At 43.3% G+C, this 23,576-nt stretch overlaps 1 long non-coding RNA gene and 1 pseudogene across 1 annotated transcript; one reads left to right on the top strand and one right to left on the bottom strand.

The window, feature by feature from the left end:
* Positions 1-5,946: 5,946 nt before the first annotated feature.
* LOC131384508 (uncharacterized) lies at positions 5,947-9,899 on the top strand. Its single transcript, XR_009215404.1, has 3 exons — positions 5,947-6,240; positions 8,353-8,527; positions 9,687-9,899. It is a non-coding gene; the product is annotated as an uncharacterized LOC131384508 (long non-coding RNA).
* Positions 9,900-12,006: 2,107 nt separating this feature from the next.
* Positions 12,007-12,609, bottom strand: LOC116474165 (pre-mRNA-splicing factor SYF2-like; annotated as a pseudogene).
* Between the last annotated feature and the right edge of the window lie 10,967 nt (positions 12,610-23,576).

The following is a 23,576-nucleotide window of genomic DNA, read 5'->3' as shown; positions in this document are numbered from 1 at the left end:
TGGTCTAGGTAGACACTTTCACTGGATGGGTAGAGGCCTTTCCCACAGGGTCTGAGAAGGCCACCATGGTCATTTCTTCCCTTCTGTCAGACAATTCCTTGGTTTGGCCTTCCCACCTCTATAAAGTCTGATAATGGACCAGCCTTTAGTAGTCAAATCACCCAAGCAGTTTCTCAGCCTCTTCGTATTCAGTGAAACCTTCATACCCCTTACCATCCTCAATCTTCAGGAAAGGTAGAACAGACTAATGGTCTTTTAAAAACACACCTCACCAAGCTCAGCCTCCAACTTAAAAAGGAGGACTCTCTGAAGGATAGAGCCCCAAAACTCACCAACCAAGCAAGTAATTACACTGAACCCCCTTGAGCACTCTCTAATTGGATGTCCAGGGTCCTCCCAATTCTTAGTCATTTAATACCTGTTTTTCTCCTTCTCTTAATTCGGACCGTGTGTCTTCCATTTAGTTTCTCAATTCATACAAAACCATATCCAGGCCATCACCAGTCATTCCATATGACAAATGCTATTTTTAACAACCCCACAATATCACCCCTTACCACAAAATCTTCCTTTAGCTTAATCTCTCCTACTCTAGGTTCCCATGCCACCCCTAATCCTGCTCAAACCAGCCCTGAGAAACATCACCCATTATCTCTCCATACCAGTCCCCCCAAATTTTTGCTGCCTCAACACTTCAACACTATTTTATATTATTTTTCTTATTAATATAAGAAGACAGGAATGTCAGGCCTCTGAGCCCAAGCTAAGCCATCATATCCCCTGTGACCTGCATGTATACATCCAGATGGCCTGAAGCAATTAAAGATTCACAAAAGAAGTGAAAATAGCCTTAACTGATGACATTCCACCATTGTGATTTGTTTCTGCCCCACCCTAACTGATCAATGTACTTTGTAATCTCCCCCACCCTTAAGAAGGTTCTTTGTAATTCTCCCCACCCTTGAGAATATACTTTATGAGATCCACCCCCTGCCCGAAAAACATTGCTCCTGACTCCACTGCCTATCCCAAACCTGTAAGAACTAATGATAATCCCACCACCCTTTGCTGACTCCTTTTTCAGACTCAGCCTGCCTGCACCCAGGTGAAATAAACAGCCTTGTTGCTCACACAAAGCCTATTTGGTGGTCTCTTCACACGGACAGACTCGTGTGACAAACACCATCTGTGATCCAGTTGTTCCGGTACACTAGGGCAAGAACCCCTGAGGATACAGAAAGCCCTTTGTCCTTGTGATAAGGCTGAGGGTCTAACTGAGCTGATTAACACAAGTCAGCCTGCGGACAGCTAAGCTGAAAGAGCACACTGTAACACATGCCCAATCCTCTATTTGACAAAGAAGAGGGAGAAGGAAGAGGAAGAAAAAGAAAGTGGGATAAAGGATCAGAAAGGGAGGAAAATAGAAAAAATTAGAGTATGACTCCAGGGTAGACCTGTTTTGTTGTCACTGAGTTGGTTGGTTGGTTTGTCTGTTGTATTTTTCATGTTTCGCCAAGTTGGCCAGACTGGTCTCGAACTCCTCGCCCGAAGTGATCAACCCGCCTCGCCCCCAGAGTGCCGGGACCACAGGCGTGAGCCACTACCTCCAGCCCCCACATTGCTTCTGGCCTCCGTGGTAGACCTCCCAGAGGGAGCGGCCGGGCAGAGGCACTCCTCACTTCTTCCCAGACACGGGGTGGCTGGGCAGAGGCGCGCCTCACTTCCCAGACGGGGCAGCCAGGCAGAGACGCTCCTCACTTCTTCCCAGACGATAGGTGGCTAGGCAGAGGCGCTCCTCACTTCCCAGACGATGGGTGGCCGGGCAGAGGCGCTCCTCACTTCCCAGACTATGGGTGGCCGGGCAGAGGCGCTCCTCACTTCCCAGACGGGGCGGCCGGGCCGAGGCGCTCCTCACTTCCCAGACGATGGGTGGCCGGGCAGAGGCTCTTCTCACTTCCCAGATAGGGCGGCCAGGCAGAGGCGCTCCTCACTTCTTCCCGGACAGGGCGGCCGGGCAGAGGCGCTCCTCACTTCTTCCCGGACGGGGCGGCCGGGCAGAGGCGCTCCTCACTTCCCAGACGGGGCGGCCGGGCAGAGATAAATATAAAGTCCCTCTCTCATTTATTTTAACTCCCACCCCCCATTTCTATTCCCCGACTTCCCATGTGCAACCTTCCTAATATGTTTGATACGCATCTTTTTGTTTGTATGTATTTTTAGAAAATATTTATTGTTTTTGTGTGCAAAAAAAATTAATAAATAAAAAAAACCAACAAAAAAACACATGCCCACTGGGGCTTTGGGACCTGTAAACACTCAACCCTAGACATTGCCATAGGGTTGGAGCCCATGCTCCCCACAGCCTGCCTGTCGGCATGCTCCCCCTGGCGGTTTGAGCATGGGGGCACTGAAGAAGCCAGCCACACCCCCATTGCACACCCTGCAAGGGGGATAAGGGAAAAGTCCTCCCATTTCACTACCACTTGGCTAGCCCTGTGATTATTAAATTCTTAATTTGCTGCCAAAAGAAAGAAAAAGAAAATAAAGGAATTTGGAAGTCTAAAATAGGAAAAAAGAGGTCTTATGAATCTATGAGATCTACTTCTACCTGCGTGTCTAATACATCTACATATTTATTTGTCATGTATATGATGTTTCATTACTAAAAATATATAAAAGAGCTTTAATTGGCTTAAAGAAAAAAGCACTTAAATCGAATACTTTATTAGAAAAAATTGAGACTTTAAACCAAGTGCTTTTTCAAGTTCAAGTGACTTAAGTAAATCTTTTTTTTTTTTGAGACGGGGTCTCACTCTGTCACCCAGGCTGGAGTGCAGTGGCACCATCTCGGCTTACTGCAAGCTCCACCTCCCGGGTTTACTTACGCCATTCTTCTGCCTCAGCCTCCTGAGTAGCTGGGACTACAGAGGCCCACCACCACACCAGGCTAATTTTTTTTTTGTATTTTTAGTAGAGATGGGGTTTCACCGTGTTAGCCAGGATGGTCTCGATCTCCTGACCTTGTAATCCGCCTGCCTCGGCCTCCCAAAGTGTTGGGATTACAGGCATGAGCCACCACACCCAGCCTCGACTTAAGTAAATCTTTAATAAATAAGCTAGTTTTAAAAATACTGGTGAAGTAGAATTAGAAATGGCTTCAGAATTGTCAACATACATTATTGTTTAGATTTATTGGTCAAGTGGTTTTATATTTATCTCTGCTAGATGTCAACATTTGGCATGAAGGTTGTAAAGCTATGAGTGTAGCCCAAAAGAGAATTGTTTATATAAAAATTGATATATAAGGCCTTTAATATTGTTTAGTTAATGAAAACAGCTAAATCCTGAATTTTTGGTAAACAAAACACCATTTATCTAATCTTAAGTTTCTTACCTAGGAAAATCTGAAATTCACAGATTATAAAAATGGTTAACCATATGAAAAAAAGGTCAACATCACTGATCATTAGAGAAATGCAAATCAAAACCACAGTGAGGCCAGGAGCAGTGTCTCATGCCTGTAATCCCAGTACCTTGGGGGCCGATGTGGGTGGATCACTGGAGGTCAGGAATTCGGGACCAGCCTGGCCAACATGGTGAAACCTCATCTCTACCAAAAATACAAAAATTAGCGGGGCATGGTAGTGCGTGCCTGAAATCCCAACTACTCAGGAGGCTGAGGCAGGAGAATTGCTTGAACCCAGTAGGTGGAGGTTGCTGTGAGTCGAGATCGTGTACTGCACTCCAGCCTGGGCAACAAAGCAAGACTCTGCCTCAAAACAAACAAAACCCCCAGAAAACCCACAGTGAGATACCATCTCATGCCAGTCAGAATGGCGATTACTAAAAAGTCCAGAAACAACAGATGCTGTCGAGGTTGCAGAGAAAAAGGAACGCTTTTACACTGTTGGTGGGAGTGTAAATTGTGGAAGACAGTGTGGAAATTCCTCAAAGATCTAGAGGCAGAAATACCATTTGACCCAGCAATCCCATTACTGGGTATACACCCAAAGGAATATAAATCATTCTGTTATAAAGATACATGGATGTGTATGTTCATTGCAGCACTACTCGCAATACCAAAGACATGGAATCAACCCAAATGCCCATAAATAATAGACTGGATAAAGAAAACATGGTACATACACACCATGGAATACTATGCAGCCATAAGAAGGAATGAGATCATGTCCTTTGCAGGGACTAGATGGAGCTGGAAGCTGTTATCCGCAGCAAACTAATGCAGGAACAGAAAACCAAGCACCGCATGTTCTCACTTATAAGTGGGAGCTGAACGATGAAAACACATGGACACATGAGAGGAACAACACACACTGGGGCTTCTCAGTGGGAGGGAGAGCATCAGGAAGAATAGCTAATGGATGCCGGACTTAATACCAAGGCGATGGGTTGATCTGTGAAGCAAACCACCATGGCACACATTTACCTATATAATAAACCTGCACATCCTGCACTTGTACTTCAGAACTTAAAAGCCGAAGGAAAACAAAAACAAATAGTTAACAAGAAAATAAGTTTATTTTTGTTGCTTTTTGTTTGTGATAAAGTCTGGCTCTGTCACCCAGGCTGGAGTGCAGTGGCATGATCACGGCTCACTGCAACCTGCAACCTCTGCCTCCCAGGTTCAAGTGATTCTTGTGCCTCAGCCTCCCAAGTAGCTGGGATTACAGGCATGCACCACTATGGCCTAGCTCATTTTTGTGTTTTTAGTAGAGGTGGTGTTTTGCCATGTTGGCCAGGCTGGTCTCGAACTCCTGGCCTCAAGCGATTCTCTCGCCTCAGCCTCCCAAAGTGCTGGGATTACAGGCATGAGCCACTGGGCTGGCCATCAGGGAAATAACTTCAAATGATAGCTATCACAATTTTCATAAGTAATCTGGGTAAACTATTTTTAAAAATTAATTAGGTAAATGTAATAGAATAAATGCTTATAAATAATCTTATATAATTTAAAATCTAAAGTTATATTAAGTTAAATAATAGATATTCATTAAATGTCTGGGTCATTTCCTTTTAAAAAAATTATAGGAAAACATTTTTCTAAAAAAAGAAATGTGTTCTTATTTAAAGGAAAATAATTTTTGACTAATTCCAAGGTAATTTAAAAGTTATTTATGAAACAAAATAAAGGTAGTCAGTAAATACGAGCAATGTAAAGAAAGTTACAAATATAAAGAGTTGTTTTTGGCAAGAAAGGTTAAAAGGAAAATAATTTTATGTAAGAAAGAATCTCGTGAGGTAAAATTTTGTCCCAAAATAAAATGACTGGTTATTTAAGAAAAAGGGATGTCTAGGATAAAACAGGAAGTCCAAGCATGTTGTAAATGATTTGTATCAAGTTGTCTGTAATTAAAGGGAAACTATTTATAATACTTCTTCTAGAGAAGAATTCTAAAGAATTGGTTAGAACAGCAAACTTTTCTTAAAGTATTGATTTACTCTTAATAAAATTACAAGAGATTTTAATTTTTTTTTAGCCCAAAGTTCAACTTTTATTGCATTTTGCTGTTTTCAGCTTTCTCTCCCCTTTTAAAATGACTGAAATAATAACTCTCCTTCAACTCATTTTCAGCTCCTATAAGTTTTTTCCCCCTCAGGTTCTAATTATTTGTTGTGGCCTGATGCCAAAAATGTTTTATCTTAAAGGTCTAAAGGAAATGTTTTCTTCTAACATAGTATCCTGTGCTCTTGGCTTTAAATTGTTCTATGAATCTGAAAATTTTTACTTGCGACCCAGGAAACATTCTTCCTATGTCTAATTCAAGTACTATTTTCATTAGTTTTGACTTGCAGATTATCTAAATGGATTTCCCATAGGGAACAGAAATTGCACTGCAGAAGGTCTTTGCTTTTGCCTTTTGGTAACTGGCCTAACAAATAGATTTTATGTTTTATTGAAATAATTCCTATATCATTATTATAAAGTTTTGGTTTGCTTAGAAAAAACTGAAATTAAAAAACATTCTAAATTAAGGTTATTGCATCTGTGTAACTTTCTGTATGTGCTTTTCAAGTTTTTGTGCCATTCAGTTACAGGGTTTGACTCTTGAGTCTAAAAAGGACACTAAGTCCTTCTCAATCTTAAATACTGACAGAAGTTAAAGCCTCATCTTCAGACCTGGTGGAAGATGCCAATCAAAATAAACTGCTTTCATGAGACACAGGGCCAGAAGTTAAAAGTATTCGACCTCCTAAGGCTCAGGGACTATTGTGGAAGAGGTGGGTGCATGAGATTGTAAGGGCTGATGTTGAGAGATTAAATTAGTTCAGTTCTCTATAAACCTAACCATTAATGTCAAAGGCACACTGATGCAAAACCAGCATATGGCTGGTCTTTGAGCATTTTCTTAGAGCATTAGCACACTCCTTAATAAAAGCTTATACAGGTTATAGAAACGTTTATGGAAATTACATCTTATGGTCAAGATGACTAAAATTTAGTAGATTTTGTTTATAATTTTTTTTTTTGAGATAGAGCCTTGCTCTGCTGCCCAGGTTGGAGTGCAGTGGCATGATCTCAACTCACTGCAACCTCTGCCTCCTGGGTTCAAGCAATTCTTCTGCCTCAGCCTCCCAAGTAGCTGGGACTACAGGCACATGCCACCATGCCTGGGTAATTTTTGTATTTTTAGTGGAGACAGGGTTTCACTATGTTGGCCAGGCTGGTCTCGAACTCCTGACCTCAAGTGATCCACCTGCCTTGGCATCCCAAAGTGTTGGAATTACAGGCATGAGCCACCATGCCAGGCCTGTTTATAAAATTTTGAGAGATTTAGTTGTTCTTATGCTGTCTTTATTAGGGCTTATTGTTTAGGAAAGTAAGTCTCTTTTCTCAAAGAATAACATTTTTTTTCCTTTTTGAAATCTTTGAGTTATCATTTTGGCTAAAAAAATGAATTATTTTATAATATTTTACAATGATCCTATTTTGTGATATCAAGTGTTATATTTGACAAACTTTCCAAAATCAAATTCTAACTTTGCTTCTCATTAATTTTTTTGATATTAGGTCCCCTGAAGTGCAAAAAAGACATATTTGGCTTATTTGATATAATAAAATCATATAGGAAGTTTTGTCAAATATGAAATGGTGTTTACCATTCTTCAGATTCCTGTGATTGGGATTAGTCTTTTTTTTTTTTTTTTTTTGAGATGGAGTCTCGTCCTGTTGCCCAGGCTGGAGTGCAGTGGCACGATCTTGGCTCACTGCAACCTCTGTCTCCTGGATTCAAGTGATTCTTCTGCCCCAGCCTCCCGAGTAGCTGGGATTACAGGCACGTGCCACCACGCCTGGCTAATTTTTGTGTTTTTAGTAGAGATGGGGTTTCACCATGTTGGTCAGGCTGGTCTTGAACTCCTGACCTCGTGATCCACCCACCTCAGCCTCCCAAAGTGCTGGGATTACAGGCCTGAGCCACCACGCCCAGCCTCGGATGAGTCTTAGTATATGTTGTCAGTAGTAATTATGCTTATCATGTAAATTGTTGTATGCCACAGAAGTAACTAAATTTCCTTGTCAATCATGTCTAACTGTGACTGTTCTAAGAGTTTTGTCATCCACAGTTGTTTTACTTTTATCCTTTTTTTTTTTTTTTCTGAGAAAGAAGCATACTCTGTCACCCAGGCTGGAGTGCAGTGGTGCAATCTTGGCTCAATGCAACCTCCGCCTCCTGAATTCAAGTGATTCTCCCACCTCAGCCTCCCAAGTAGCTGGGATTACAGGTGCATGCCACCATGCCCGGCTAATTTTTGTATTTTTAGTAAAGACAGGGTTTTGCCATGTTGGCCAGGGTAATCTCAAACTCCTGACCTCAAGTGATCCACCCACCTCAGCTTTCCAAAGTGCTGGGATTATAGACATGAGCCACTGCACCCAGCCTACTTTTATCCTTTTCAAAAGGTGATTTTATAAATAGCTATATGACTCTGACAGGTGCTTTTGAATGCAGGTTTCTAATAACTTGGGAGATTGTGACACTAGAATAGAGGAGAAACATCTAAGCCTCCCGTAGACAGTTAATGTGTTCATAAACATTGAGCAGAACTGGAGTTAATTACATGGACTAAATGAATGGAAAACTGAAATAATCTTTTTATGGCTTTGTTTGAAACATTGGTAATTCTTTTGTTTCTGAGTCCAGAAAACCCTTTTTCTTTGAGTGATTTACAGCTTTTAACAATTGGGTAAACTAAATTCCCATGAGCAAAATCTGAAGCATATTCCTCTACCTGATTTCTCCAGAATTTGAAAACTATTTGTAAGTATACTTAATTTATGGCAGTCTAGTTATTTGCATAAGTTCAGTAAGCATCTGTTTTCTTTTGTAACAGGATACAATTGAAGACACTGGTTATTTTACCAAGGCTTTGATTGGAATGGCATACTTTCAGATATAAATCAACTGCTTTAAGGAATCAAAGTTGACTTACAGAGTCATAAAATCCCCTTGGGAAAGCTGGCCTCATGCCTTGTCCACACAGTTCCTGTACAGTTTCCTGACCTGTGGTAAGTAAAGCATGTCAGTTTCTGGGCCAGGTGTGGTTCCTCATGCCTGTAATCCCAGCACTTTGGGAGGCCAAGGTGGGTGGATCACTTAAGGTCAGAAGTTTGAGACCAGTTGGCCAACAGGCCAACAGAGCAAAACCCCATCTCTACTAAACATAAAAAAATGAGCTGGGCATGGTGGCATGTGCATTTAATTCCAGCTATTTGGGAGGCTGAGGCACGAGAATCACTTGAACCTGGGTGGCAGAGGTTGCAGTGAGCCGATATGGCACCATTGCACTCCAGCCTGGGTGGCAGAGTGAGACTTTGTCTCAAAAAAAAAAAAAAGAGTCACTTTCCGATAGGCCCAGGAGACTCAAATTAACTTCGGAATTCACCCAATGAATATAGGTATCTGCAGGCACAGGCTAGACTCGAGGCATTGAAGTCTAATCTGAAATTTCTTATGGAATAAAGTTCCAGCAAAGCCAGTTTTTTTTTTTTAAAGAGCCTATATGGCAAATAATTTTTTCTTTTTTGAGACAGAATCTTGCTCTGTTGCCCAGGCTGGAGTACAGTGGCATGATCTGGGCTCACTGCAACCTCTGCCTCTGAGATTCAAGTGATTCTCATGCCTCAGCCTCCTGAATAGTTGGACTACAGGCATGTGCCACCATGCCTGGCTAGTTTTTGTATTTTTATTGGAGATGGGGTTTCTCCCTGTTGCCCAGGCTGGTCTTGAACTTCTGGCCTCAAGTGAGCCATCTGTTTCAGCCTCCTAAAGTGCTGGGATTACAGGTGTGAGCCACTGTGCCCAGCCAGCACATAATTATTCTTGCTGACTTCATGCAAATACACAGCCAAATGTAATAAGACTAACACTTATTTTATGCATAAATTTGTCCTGTGATTTGTGTTTAGTGAAAATGGGGACTGGAGAGAGAAAAATTATTTTTCAAAGTGAACTATAGTGCACCTGTTATTAGATTCTAGTCTTGCCTAATATTTTTCAATTTTTATTATTTTCTAGTTTGGACGAATTTAAAAATTTTGGGGGGGTACAGGTATTCAAAATAATATTTTCAATTTTTTTCTTCTTTCCTTCCTTTTTTTCCATTTTTTTGTGATTTGAAATCACTAAAAATTATGCTGTGCTTTCTTAAAACCCTGTGAACTGAAGCTACACAACTTAAACTTCAGAAGAAAATAACAGCAACCTATATGCCAGCCTACTGATGTATGAACTTCAGAGAAAAATAGCTCTATCTTTTCATTTGTTTGTTGTTTTCTTTCTTTCTTTCCCTATTTTCTCTTCGTAGAACATGATACTTTACAGCCTGCTAAAAATGAGCTTTTCTAATAATGTGAGACCTACCTGTCTAGAATAAATCATCCTAGCTATAAGTGATCAGAAAAACCTGAGACTGGAGACTCATTTTCTTCTAAAATGCTCTTTCTGAAAGATTTTAAAAAGAAACAGAAAAAATGTGAAAGGAAAATAAATCTCGGATTCCAAAATCACTAAGCCAAGGGAAAAGTCAAGCTGGGAACTATGTCAGGCAAAACTGCCTGCCATTTTATTCCTAAATAAGACAGCTACAAAGATTAAAAAAAAAAAAATCTCCCTCACAATTTGCCCACAAGGAAATTTCTTGTGGGCCTCAAGATCTTTACCCGAAAACAGTTCTGTTGAATTTCACCCTGGCAATGTAAACTGATAGCTTATTTTCACAGATGTGGGACAGGAAGTCATCCCTCTGCTCACCTGAGACAATTGCATATCCGATTGCCTCCTGTACAGATACACTGAGACAGACTAAACTTTTCTTTTCTTTTTTTTTTTTTTTTTTGAGTCAGAGTCTCACCCTGTCACCCAGGCTGGAGTGCAGTGGTGCAATCTCAGCTCACTGCAACCCTTGCCTCCCAGATTCAAGTGATTCTCCTGCCTCAGCCTTCTATATAGCTGGGACTACAGGCACACGCCATCATGCCCGGCTAATTTTTGTATTTTTAGCATAGGGGTTTCTGTATGTTGGCCAAGGCTGGTCTCAAACTCCTGAGAGTGAGAGGTCCTGAAAGACCTCGAGTGATCCACCCACCTCAGCCTCCCAATGTGCTGGGATTACAGGTGTGAGCTACCATGCCTGGCTCAGACTAAATTGTGTATTCAGTGAAAGGCTGATCAAGGACTCAAAAGAATGCAACCTTTTGTCTTTTATCTACCTATAACCTGGAAGCCCACCCCCACCCCCATCCCACCTTTGAGTTGTCCCACCTTTCCTAACTGAACCAATATACATCTTACACATATTAATTTATGCCTCATGTCCCCCTAAAATGTATAAAACCAAGCTGTACCCCAACCACCTTGGGCACATGTCATCAGGACCTCTTGAGGCTGTGTCATGGGTGTGTCCTTAACCTTGGCAAATTAAACTTTCTAAATTGTTTGAGACCTGTCTCAGATATTTTGGGTTCATAGGTGATTCTTTTCCTGCTGGAACTGATTGTAGGCTGGTAAAATCAGCCATGCCACTTCTCGAAGGCTTTGCTGCTTAGAAATTTCTTCCACCAGATGCCCTAGGTCTTTACTCTTAAGTTTGACCTTCTACAGAGTCCTAGAGCATGGAGACAATGCAGCCAGTTCTTTGTTTATACTAACAAGGTTTGGTTCAGTTCCTAATAAGTTCTTAATTTGTATCTGAGACGTCAGCGTGGCCTTTACTGTCTGTATTTCTATGAACATTTTGATCACAACCACTTCATCAATCTCTAAGAAGTTCCAAACTTTCCCTCAGGAAAAGTTTGCCTCGGCTGGTTTTGAACTCCTGGCTTCAAGTAATCCTCCCACCTTGGCCTCTCAAAGTGCTGGGATGACAGGCATGAGCCACCATTCTCAGCTGATGCCTTCTATTACTTGTTCTTGTTGAATAGCTCTGGTTAGAACTTCCATTACAATATGGAATAGCAGGGCATCCTTTTCTTGTTCCTGATATTAGGGGGAAAACTTTCACTATTTCATCATTGATATCCTGCTAGCTGTGGCTTTCTCATAAATACTTTATATCATGTTGGGAAATGGTCTCTTTATTCCTAGTTTTCTTAATTTTTATCATTAAAAGGTTAGATTTTGTTAAATACTTTTTCTGTGTCAACTGAAATGATCATTTGGTTTTTCCTCTTCATTCTATTAATATGATGTGTTACATGGATTGATTTTCTTATGTTTAATCACCCCTGCATTCTTGGAATAAATTCCACTTGGTTATGGCGAATGATCCTTTTAACTTGCTGTTGAGTTCAACCTGCTAATATTTTATTGAGGAGTTTATCATCTATATTTATAAAGGATATTGGTCTGTAATTTTCTTTTCTAATGATGTCTTTATCTGCTTTTGGTATCAGGGTGATGCTAACCTCATAGAATTAGTTAGAAAGTTTTTCTCTGCTTCATTTTTTTGGAAGAGTTTAAGAAGGATTGTTGTTAATTCTTTAAATGTTTAGTAGTTGATATCTGCATCATCATCCTAAGGGTGTCTCCAGCTATATTCTTCTCATTTTTCAATTTGCTTTTCTGTCCTATCAATTTTCTCTGTGGAAGGCACATATGTTCCATGAAGAAGGCTGTTGGATGTTGTGTAGAACTCCTCTCCATATTTTTCTCTTAGTTTTTAATATATTTCTATGTCAGGTTTGATCTGCTTGGTCAACAAATGATACTGGTGTAACTGGGAAGTGGCATAATGTAAAAACCCCAGATTGGAGTTTTTCCTCTTCTTTTTCCTCTCCCATCTTTCTGTATCTTTTCTCATAGTCTTTGTCTGAACATTCTTTTTTTTTCTCCTTCTTCCTGCAATTCCCATTGGAAACGAGCCTTATTAGCTTCCCAGTTTGCAGGTAGTTTTAAGTCCTTTATCATCCTCCAGAACTTCTTGGCGATTTAATTTTCAAGCTTCAGTCTGCTTCAGGTGCAGCTCCCAGAATTTGTGCAGTCTTAGTTCATGCTTCTGAGTGGCCAGCTCCTCAGCTGCTGCAAGAGCCTCCTTCTCCATGCTGAACACTGACACCTTCTCAGCCATAGTCTCAGCCATCCTACGGCAGTGCTTTTCTCCATACTCTTCCCCCCAACTCCCCATTTTGATACACAGTTTTGCTTGGCATAGACTTTTTTCTCTTGTACTCTTAGTATGCCCATCCCCTGCCTTCTCAATAGCTCCTGATGACAAATCAGCTGTTAATCTTATTGAGGATCCCTTGTATGTGACAAGTCATTTTTCTCTTGCTTCTTTCAAGATGCTATTTTTGTCTTTGTCTTTGACAGTTTGATTATGTTGTGTTTAGGTGTGGATCTCTTGCTGTTTATCCTGCTTGGAGCTCATTGAGCTTTTTGGGTGTGTAGATTAATCTAATTTGGGACATTTTCAAACATTATTTCTTCAAATGTTTATGCCTTCTCTTTCCCTTCTCTTTCTCAGGTTATTGTTATTTATTTTTATGTTCTTATACTTGAGGGTGTTCTACAGGTTTTTAGGTTTTGTTCATTTTTCATCATTTTTTTTCTTTCTGTTTCTCATATTGGATAATTTCAGTTTCTCAAATTGGATAATCAGTGAACCTTCGAGTTCACTGATTTTTGTTCTGCCTTCTCAACTCTGCTCTTGAGCTCCTATCAAATTTTTCATTTCAGTTGTTATACTTTTCAACCCCAGGGTTTCTATTTGGTTATTAAAAAAATAATTTCTACCTCCTTATTGATAAGTTCTATTGAGTGAGCCATTATTTCCACACTTCTCTTAAGTTTTTCAGTCTTTTTTTTTTTTTTTTGGCAACAGGTTCTCTCTTTGTCATCCAGGCTGGAGCACAGTGGTGTGAACATGGCTCATGGCTCATTGCAGCCTCAACCTCCTGGGCTCAAGCCATCTTCCCATCTTAGACTCCTGTGTAGCTGGGACCACAGGCAGGTACCACCATTCCCTGCTGATTATTTCATTCTATTTGTAGAGATGGGGTCTTGCCTTGTCACCCAGGCTGGTCTTGAAATCCTGGCCTCAAGCAATTCACCTGCCTCAGCCTCCCAAAGCACCAGGATTACAGAGTGAGCCACTGCTTGGCCTAGACAAAGTTTTTCTTCGTTTTTTTTTTTTAACATATTTTAAATAGTAGATTTAACTAGGCACAGTGGCTCACACCTGTAATCCTAGCACTTTGGGACCCTGAGGTGGGGGGATTGCTTGAAGCCAGGAGTTTGAGAACAACCTGGGCAACATAGTGAGACCTTACCTCTATAAATTTTTTTTTCAAAGCTGACTTATAGTCTTTTTAGTAAATCTAATGTTTAGGCTTCCCCAGAGTCACTTTTTGTTGATTGCTTTTTTCCCCTCATGTGTGTATATAGGCCATTCTCTTTTTTTCTTTGCATGTCTTATAGTTGTTGAAAACTGGACATTTAAAACAGTATTTTCATGTGCATCCGTGTGAAGAGACCACCAAACAGGCTTTGTTTGAGCAACAATGCTGTTTATTTCACCTGGGTGCAGGTGGGCTGAGTCCGAAAAGAGAGTCAGCCAAGGGAGATAGGGGTGGGGCCGTTTTATAAGATTTGGGTAGGTAAAGGAAAATTACAGTCAAAGGGGGGTTGTTCTCTGGCTGGCAGGAGTGGGGGTCACAAGGTGCTCAGTAGGGGAGCTTTTGAGCCAGGACGAGCCAGGAGAAGGAATTTCACAAGATAATGTCATCAGTTAGGGCAGGAACAGGCCATTTTCATTTCTTTTGTGGTGGAATGTCATCAGTTGAGGCAGGAACCGGCCATCTGGATGTGTACATGCAGGTCACAGGGGATATGATGGCTTAGCTTGGGCTCAGAGGCCTGACATTCCTGTCTTCTTATATTAATAAGAAAAATAAAACGAAATAGTGGTAAAGTGTTGGGATGGCAAAAATTTTGGGGGGTGGTATGGAGAGATAATTGGCAATGTTTCTCAGGGCTGCTTCGAGCGGGATTAGGGGTGGCATGGGAACCTAGAGTGGGAGAGATTAAGCTGAAGATTTTGTGGTAAGGGGTGATATCGTGGGATTGTTAGAAGAAACATTTAGAATTATTGGTGATGGCCTGGATACAGTTTTGTATGAATTGAAAAACTAAACGGAATAAGAGAAGGAGAAAAACAGGTATTAAAGGTCTAAGAATTGGGAGGACTTAGGACATCTAATTAGAGAGTGCCTAAGGAGATTCAGCATAGTCCTGCCAGCAAAGATTATTTATTTACTTTAAGAGTTAAGAGTGGCAGTTTGGGGATAGCACCAATATCAGCTGTGATGGCTTGGAGAAACAGTGTAAACTGGCAGTGTAAATGAGCAGGGCATATATGAGTAGTTGAGAACGGTGAATAGGAGTATGACTAGACAGAAGATAGTAGGGATGACAAGTTTTTTGGAGCACAGTCCAAGTTGGTCTGGTGTCTGGAATGAGACTGGGGCTTAATAAAAAGGAGTGTCTATACAAGAGCTCAAATGGGCTGTACCCTGTAGTATTCTGAGGACAGGCCTGAATTTTGAGAAGGGAGAGTGGTAAAAATATTGTCCAGTCCTTTTTAAGTTGGTGGCTGAGCTTGGTGAGGTTTTAAAAGACCATTAGTCCATTCTACCTTTCCTGAAGACTGAGTACTGTAAGGGATATAAAGGTTTCACTGAATACTAAGAGCCTGAAAAAATGCTTGGCTGATTTGACTAATAAAGGCCAGTCTGCTGTCAGACTATATAGAGGTGGGAAGGCCAAACTGAGGAATTATGTCTGACAGAAGGGAAGAAATGACTGCGGTGGCCTTCTCAGACCTTGTAAGAAAGGCCTTTACTTATCCAGTGAAAGTGTCTACTTAGACTAAGAGGTATTTTTGTTTTCTGACTCAGGGCATGTTGAGTAAAGCCAATTTGCCAGTCCTGGGTGGGGGCAAATCTCCGAGCTTGATGTGTAGAGAAGGGAGGGGACCTGAATAATCCTTGAGGAGTAGTGGAATAGCAGATGGAACACTGAGAAGTTATTTCCTTGAGGATAGATTTCCACGATGGAAAGGAAATGAGAGGCTCTAAGAGGCGGGCTAGTGGCTTGTACTATACATAGCCTGCCTTTGCTGGTGTGTGGCCATTAGGCCTGGTGGAACTGCCATCAATAAACCAAGTGTGATCAGGTGAGGAACAGGAAAGAAGGAAATATGGGGAAATGGGGTGAATGTCAGGTGGATTAGAGAGATACAGTCATAGGGGTCAGGTGTGGTATCAGGAATAATGTGGGAGGCCGGACTGAAGTCCGGGCCAGGAACAATGGTAATTGTGGGAGACTTAACAAAGAGTGAGTACAGCTGAAGGAGCCAGGGAGCAGAAGGTATATGTGTCAGATGTGAGGAAGAAAATAGATTTTGGAAGTTATGAGAACTGTAGAGAGTGAGTTGAGAATAGTTTGTTATTTTAAGGGCCTCTAAAGTATTAGGGCAGCAGCAGCCACTGCACGGAGACATCATGGCCAGCCTAAAACAGTAAGGTCAAGTTGTTTGGACAAAAAGGCTACAGCACATGATCCTGGTCCTTGTATAAGAATTCTGACTGCACAGCCCTGCACTTCAGCTGTGGGTAATGAAAAGGGTTGGGATGAGTCAGGGAGAGCTAGGGTGGGGGCAGTCTCTAAAGCTGTCTTCAAGGAATGGTAAGAGGAGTGGGAAAAGGATTTAGGATCTATGGGGTCAGCTAGGTTTCTTTTTGTGAGTTTATTATAATTGTTTTGTTAGGAAGGCAAAACCAGGTATCTAAAGTCAAAAGTATCTAACTATGCCTATGAAGGAAAGGAGTTGTTTTGTAGAAGGTGTTGGGGTTTGAGAGAGCAGCTGGACATGATCAGCAGGGAGAGCACGTGTGTTTTTATGAGAATTACGCTGAGATAGGTAACAGATGAGGAAGAAATTTGGGCTTGACTGAAGTAATGGGGGCTGTCTGTGAAGCTTTGTGGTAGTACAGCCCAGGTAATTTGCTGAGCCTGATGGGTGTCAGGGTCAGTCCAAGTGAAAGCAAAGAGAGGCTGGGATGAAGGGTGCAAAGGAATAGTAGAGAAAGCATGTCTGAGATCTACAACAGAATAATGGGTTGTAGAGGGAGGTATTGAGGATAGGAGAGTATATGGGTTTGGCACCACGGGGGGGATAGGCAAAACAATTTGGTTGATAAGGCGCAGATCCTGAACTAACCTGTAATGCTTGTCTGGTTTTTGGACAGGTAAGATGGGGGAATTGTAAGGAGAGTTTATAGGCTTTAAAAGGCCATGCTGTAACAGGCGAGTGATAACAGGCTTTAATCCTTTTAAAGTGTGCTGTGGGATGGGATATTGGCATTGAGTGGGGTAAGAGTGATTAGGTTTTAATGAGATGGTAAAGGGTGGATGATCAGTCACTAAGGAGGGAGTAGAGGTGTCTTATACTTGTGGGTTAAGGTGGGGAGATACAAGGGGAGGATGTGAAGGAGGCTTTGAACTGGGGGAAAAGGTGACAATGAGGTGTGGCTGTAGCCTAGGAACAGTCAGGGAAGCAGATAATTTAGTTAAAGTGTCTCGGCCTAATAAGGGAACTGGGCAGGTGGGGATAAATAAAAAGGAGTGCGTAAAAGAGTATTGTCTAAGTTGGCACCAGAGTTGGGGAGTTTTAAGAGGTTTAGAAGCCTGGCCATCAATACTCACAACAGTTATGGAGGCAAGGGAAACAGGCCCTTGAAAAGAAGGTAATGTGGAGTGGGTAGCCTCTGTATTGATTAAGAAGGGGACGGACTTACTTTCCACTGTGAGAGTTACCTAGAGCATCTGTGATGGTCCTATAGGCTTCTCAGGTGATTGGGCAGTGTCAGTCTTCAGCTGCTAAGCCAAGAAGATCTGGGAAGGAGTCAGTCAGAGAGCCTTGGGCCAGAGTTCTAGGGGCTCTGGGACTGGTTGCCAGGTGAGTTGAACAGTCCGATTTTCAGTGGGGTTCTGCACAGATGGGACACGGCTTAGGAGGAAACGTGGGCTGTGGGCATTCCTTGGCCTGGTGGCCAGATTTCTGGCACTTGTAGCAAGCTCCTGGGGGAGGCATGCCTGGAGGAATGCCTGGCCACTGCGGTTTAGGCGTTTGGTAGTTCTTTTGTGCTGGAGATGTGGCTGGGGTTTGTCTCACAGTGGAGGCAAGGAATTGCAACTCAGAAATATGTTGCTACTTGGCTGCCTCTACTCTATTATTGTACACCTTGAAGGCGAGGTTAATTAAGTCTGGTTGTGGGGTTTGAGGGCTGGAATTTAATTTTTGGAGTTTTATTTAATGTTGGGAGCAGATTGGGTAATAAAATAAAATGCATATTGAGAGTAAGATGTCCTTCTGACCTTTCAGGGTTTAGGGCTGTAAAGCGTCTCAGGGTTGCTGCCAAACAAGCCATGAACTGGGCTGGGTTTTTATATTTGATGAAAAAGAGCCTAAATGCTAACGGATTTTGGGAGAGGTTGGATAAAGAAAAAGGAGCATTAACCTTGACTATGCCTTTAGCTCCAGCCACCTTTTTAAGAGGAAATTGCTGGGCAGGTGGGGGAAGGCTAGTCATGGAATGAAACTGTAAGCTGGACTGGGTGTGAGGAGGGGAGGTGATAAAAGGATTATAGGGTGGGGGAGCAGACGCTGAGGAAGAATTGGGGCCTGGCTCAGCCTGGCGAGGAGGGGAGAGGTCAGATGGGTCTGTAGAAAAGGAAGATTAGAAAGACTCAGCGACGCTTGGGGTTGGGACTGAGGGGACAGGTGGGAGGGAAAGAAGGAAGATTTGGGACTAGTTGCATTGGGAACAGAGATTAGGGAGGGACCTATGTGTAAAAGAATGCCTGGACATCAGGCACCTCAGACCATTTGCCTAATTTACGACAAGAATTATTTAGATCTTGTAGGATGGAAAAATTAAAAGTGCCATTTTCTGGCTATTTGGAACTACTGTCGAGTTTGTATTGGGGTCAAGCAACATTGCAGAAGAAAATAAGATGCTTAGATTATAGGTCAGGTGAGAGTTGAAGAGGTTTTAAGTTCTTAAGAACACAGGCTAAGGGAGAAGAAGGAGGAATGGAGGGTGGAAGGTTGCCCACAGTGAAGGAAGCAAGCCCAGAGAAAAGAGTAGAGACATGGAGGGAAGGGGTTTGGGGGTTCTTACCTTCCAGAAAAGTGGGAAAGGGGTCAGGGTGCAGAAATAAGGGGTTGGGGCACAGAGATAAGAGGTCGGGGTGTGGAAATAAGGGATTGGGGTGTGGAAATAAGGGATCGGGATGCAGAGATAAGAGGTGGGGTGTAGAAATAAGGGATCGGGGCACAGAGATAAGAGGTCGGGCCATGGAAATAAGGGATTGGGGCACAGAGATAAGAGGTCGGGGCATGGAAATAAGGGATTAGGGTGCAGAGATAAGGGGTCAGGGCACAGAAATAAGGGATGAGGCACAGAGATAAGAGGTTGGGGCGTGGAAATAAGGGATCGGGGCACAGAGATAAGAGTTCAGGGCACGGAAATAAGGGATCGGGGGTTCTTGCCCCCCAGAAAAGCAGAGAAGGGGTAGAGACATGGGGAGAAGGGGTTGGGGGTTTCTTGCCCCCTAGAAAAGCGGTACTTGCTGCTAAGGGTGAAGGACCAAGGCAGGCATCCTCGCATGGTCAGACACCTCTGAAACGTGGGTGAAAAATCAGAGAGGCGTCCCTGCAATGATTAAACACCAAGGGAAGGCTGCCTTCCTTAGTCTGTGACTGGCACCGGAGTTTTGGGTCCATGGATAAAATGTGTCTCCTTTGTCTCTACCAGAAAATGAAAGGAATTGAAATTAAGAGAGGGAGAGATTGAAGGGTGGCGCCAAGATTGAAAGGAGAAAGTGGTTGAGGGATAGTGAGAGAGGTTGGAGAAGAGAATAAGAATAGGCCGCTTACCCGATTTAAAATTGGTGAGATGTTCCTTGGGCTGGTGGGTCTGAGGACCCAAGGTCGTAGGTGGATCTTTTTCACGGAGCAAAGAGCAGGAGGACAGGGGATTGATCTCCCAAGGGAGGTGCTCTGATCCCAGTCACAGCACCAAATTTCATGCATGTCTGTGTGAAGAGACCACCAAACAGGCTTTATATGAGCAACAAGGCTGTTTATTTCACCTGGGTGCAGGTGGGCTGAGTCCGAAAAGAGAGTCAGCCAAGGGAGATAGGGGTGGGGCTGTTTTATAAGATTTGGGTAGGTAAAGGAAAATTACAGTCAAAGGGGGGTTGTTCTCTGGCAGGCAGGTGTGGGGGTCACAAGGTGCTCAGTAGGGGAGCTTTTGAGCCAGGATGAGCCAGGAGAAGGAATTTCACAAGATAATGTCATCAGTTAGGGCAGGAACAGGCCATTTTCATTTCTTTTGTGGTAGAATGTCATCAGTTGAGGCAAGAACCAGCCATCTGGATGTGTACTTGCAGGTCACAGGGGATATGGGCTCAGAGTTCTGACAAGTATAATGTGGCATTTCTGGAGATCAGATTCCCCCCTCCCTCCAAGCTTTGTTGTTGCTATTTGCCGTTGTTGTTTGCTTGTGTAGTGACTTTACTAATTCTGTAAATTCTGTATTTTTTTTGTTGTGTGTGGCCACTGAAGTGTCTGCTTGGCTAGCTTAGCCAAAGACTGGACAGAGGTTTCATTAAATGATTGCACCCAATGAGCCTCCCAGTCTTTGCTGGAGGGGTATATACATAAATTTTTCTGTAACTATTTTAGAGTCACTTGCTGGCATACAGGACAACATAGGCTCCCAACCACTGTGGAGCACCAAAGACAAACCAGAGCAGCTGCACATCCTCAGCAGCTCCCAAATTCCAAAATCTTGGGGGATGGAACCATCTCTCCTGGAATCTCACCTCTGCACAGTGAGGCCCTGGTAGCTACTGTCCTGACTTCTGGTGATTATTTTGCACTGGAGTCTCTCTTTGTTTTAGTCAGTAGAATCTCTAATGCCCACTTTCACTTTCTGGTTTAAATATAGGCTAAAGGTTCCCCACTGCTCCTCCAGCCCCAAACTCTGTTTCATCCCAGCACCTACATTGGGCCCACCTTCAATCCTCATTCCTGCTCCTATTACTTTCTTCTTCACCCCAGATTAAGGCTTCTGGGGTATCCTTTCCTAGGACCCCGAATGAGGTATAGTCTGTCACCCCAACTGAAGCTCAACATTTGTTGAAAATTTCTAGTTTTTACTCTCTGTAATTCAGAGATCTTAGGAAGAATTTTGTCTTCCAGCTTCCAACCTTGTTCAGTACAGCCTGGCCTCCCAGGACTATGTGCCATTTTCTATTCTTCCTAGAGAATTTCCTATAAGCAATAATATTTGGAACCAACTAGAGCACTGCTTTTGAAAGAGCCTCATGTAGCACCAGCGGGTCCTGGCCTAGAGGATCCAAGAGCTTTTGGTGCCAATGCAGCTTCAGGGCAAATAACAGACACATGTCAGCTAAGGAACAATCATAGATTCTTACAGCCCTCAAGGTATTTATGGGTCAAGGCTGCAAGGGTCTAAGGAAGAATTGATTGGGCACCCAAGAAGCTTCCATATGAGAGGCCCCCACCAAGTTTCAGAATGACCTAGGGAAGGGTCTGAGGCATAGCCTGAGAAAGAGTCCCAAAGGTAACCTATCAAGGCGTTCAGGAAGCTACCCAGTAGGGGTTTTGGGGGCTGATTCATCAGAGGAGACAAAAAAATGACTTGTTGAGTCACTCAAGGAGTGGGTCAGGAAACGACTTATAAATGCATTCAAGAGAGAACCTAGACTGGAAGCAACTGGAAAACACCCTGAAAGTTCACTTGGGCAGGTGGCCTATATTATGTGTATTGCTCATGGCTTGCTGACAGTGATATATCACTCCCTTCTGGGAAGTCCTATAGCTACTTGAAAACTGGAAATTTGGCACCCTCAGTGCAGGAACACTGCCTAAATACCTCTTGGAAGCTTTCCTTTCTTGATGCAGGTGCTACACGGCACTAGAAGCCTAAGTGGTATGGTTTTGAGCATGGCAGAGATAGAGTTTACCTCTTTAAAGTCTCTGAATCTGTAAAACTTAAGGTAATAGAGACCCAATCGTGGCTCCTTTCCCAAGTCCACTTTTATCCCTCAGCCACCTATGTTTCAGGGATGGCTAAATTGAGGTTACTTAGCTCCTTGAAACAAACAGGCAGGTCGGGAGATAAGCTGATCACAAGAAATTCAGCCCCCTCCCTGGAGAGTCCTTTCCCTGCCTCCTCAAATGTGAGCAAGGAAGTCCAGAGGACCCTGAGTTCAAGGAGGAGAGCAAACAAACTTTTTAGCTCCTTTTGCCCTCTCCATGGACAAGTCATGTCAGAGTGGGTCTATTTGAGGGCCAAGAGAGGCAGTCCGGAGTTACTTCAAGTTAGACAAAGACAGGACATACCCAATGGATGAGAGTGGAGTTGTATCCCAACAGACTCTGGCCATGGAGGAGCATTGCCTGGAGGCAGAAGGGGCTCACCACAGAGCATAGCATCTTCTTGGAGTTTCTTCTTTAGGAAAAGGATATGGGAGATTAGGTATTTCTTTAAGAGCCGAAGAGGACAGGGAGGTAGGAAGTCCAAAGAGACTTCAGTTCCTAAGCCACAACGGGAAGATATCCAGGAGATAAATGCCTATCTGGGTAGTCAAGGGGCTCCGGTGACTAAGGAATACTCCCCAACCAAGAATCCTGGTTGCCCAAGATCCAGGATGGCCAAGGCTTAAGGGGATATTACTGTCATACAAGATGAGCAAACGATTGTCATAGTACTGTCATTACAAAATCACACACACACACACACACACACACACACACCTACTATAAAAACATTCAAGGGCTTATCAATGTGAGAAAACCCAATAACGACCCCAACCCCTCAGGACCAGATTGAATTAGTCTCTCCCACAGCTCTTTTACTATCTTGACTTTTCTACAGCTCTGTGCACACGTGCCTGTCTCTAGGGGTGGTTACACAGGCATCACAATAGCAGAAATTCCTCATGCAGCCTCTAAGAAGGGTAAGGTTGAAATTGCAGGTAAGGTTGCAGTCAGCCTTAGGACTTTCCCATTGAAGTGTCCCTTGCTTCTCTCAGCCTTGCTTCTAGGCTCTCAAAATCCAATCCCCCGCCGGGCGTTGTGGCTCACATCTGTAATCCAGCACTTTGGGAGGCCAAGGGTCACCTGAGATCAGGAGTTCAAGACCAGCCTGGCCAACATGGTGAAAACCCGTCTCTACTAAAAAATACAAAAATTAGCCAGGTGTGATGGCGGGCGCTTATAATCCCAGCTACTTAGGAGGCTGAGGCCGGAGAATCGCTTGAACCTGGGAGGCGGAGGTTGCGGTGAGCCGAGATCATGCCATTGCACTCCAGCCTGGGTGACAAGAGTGAACTCCGTCTAAAAAAAAAATCCTATCCCCAGAGTGTGCTCAGCAGGACATGACAATTTCCCAGGTCTTGTGTGTCTACACAGAGGCCAAAGGGAGCAGTCTGGCCCAGCAGACCAGAATCCCAAAACTTCAGCCCTCAGGAAAAATCCCAGATGAGAATTTAGCCACAAGTCAAGAGAGAGGCTACCCTAGGAGCCCCAAAGGAGGAGACCACTGAGTAGGGGATGTAGGGTGGGGGCGTCTCCCTGCTCAGGCCAGGGGATTAGAAGATACCCTTGTAAGCAAGACCCCCTGGTTTCTGCACATTTCCTCCTTTCGAAGGGGGGTACAAAAGTACCTCAGGTGAAAGGATGAGCTTTTAATCAGTGTCTTTATTGTGGTGAAAAAAGCCAATTTAGTGTCAGCTTCAGCCAGGCCCAGCTGAAGGCAGAGCTGTCTGGATAGTACTGGGGACACTGGCACTCAGGAGGGCATGACTGTCATGGGCCTGATCCTGGAGAAGATGTGGGATTCATACTCAAAGTCAGCCCCAGGAGGATGTCCAGGGCTAGGCAGAGCCTGCAGATGGGCATTTCTTCAACTATAGGGCTCCTTCTACCCAGACTGCAGGAAAGGGACAAGTGCCCCCTCATGC

Source organism: Hylobates moloch, unplaced genomic scaffold (assembly GCF_009828535.3).
Source record: "Hylobates moloch isolate HMO894 unplaced genomic scaffold, HMol_V3 SCAFFOLD_10, whole genome shotgun sequence".
NCBI classification, from domain to species: domain Eukaryota; kingdom Metazoa; phylum Chordata; class Mammalia; order Primates; family Hylobatidae; genus Hylobates; species Hylobates moloch.
This window is presented reverse-complemented; position numbering and strand designations above follow the sequence as displayed.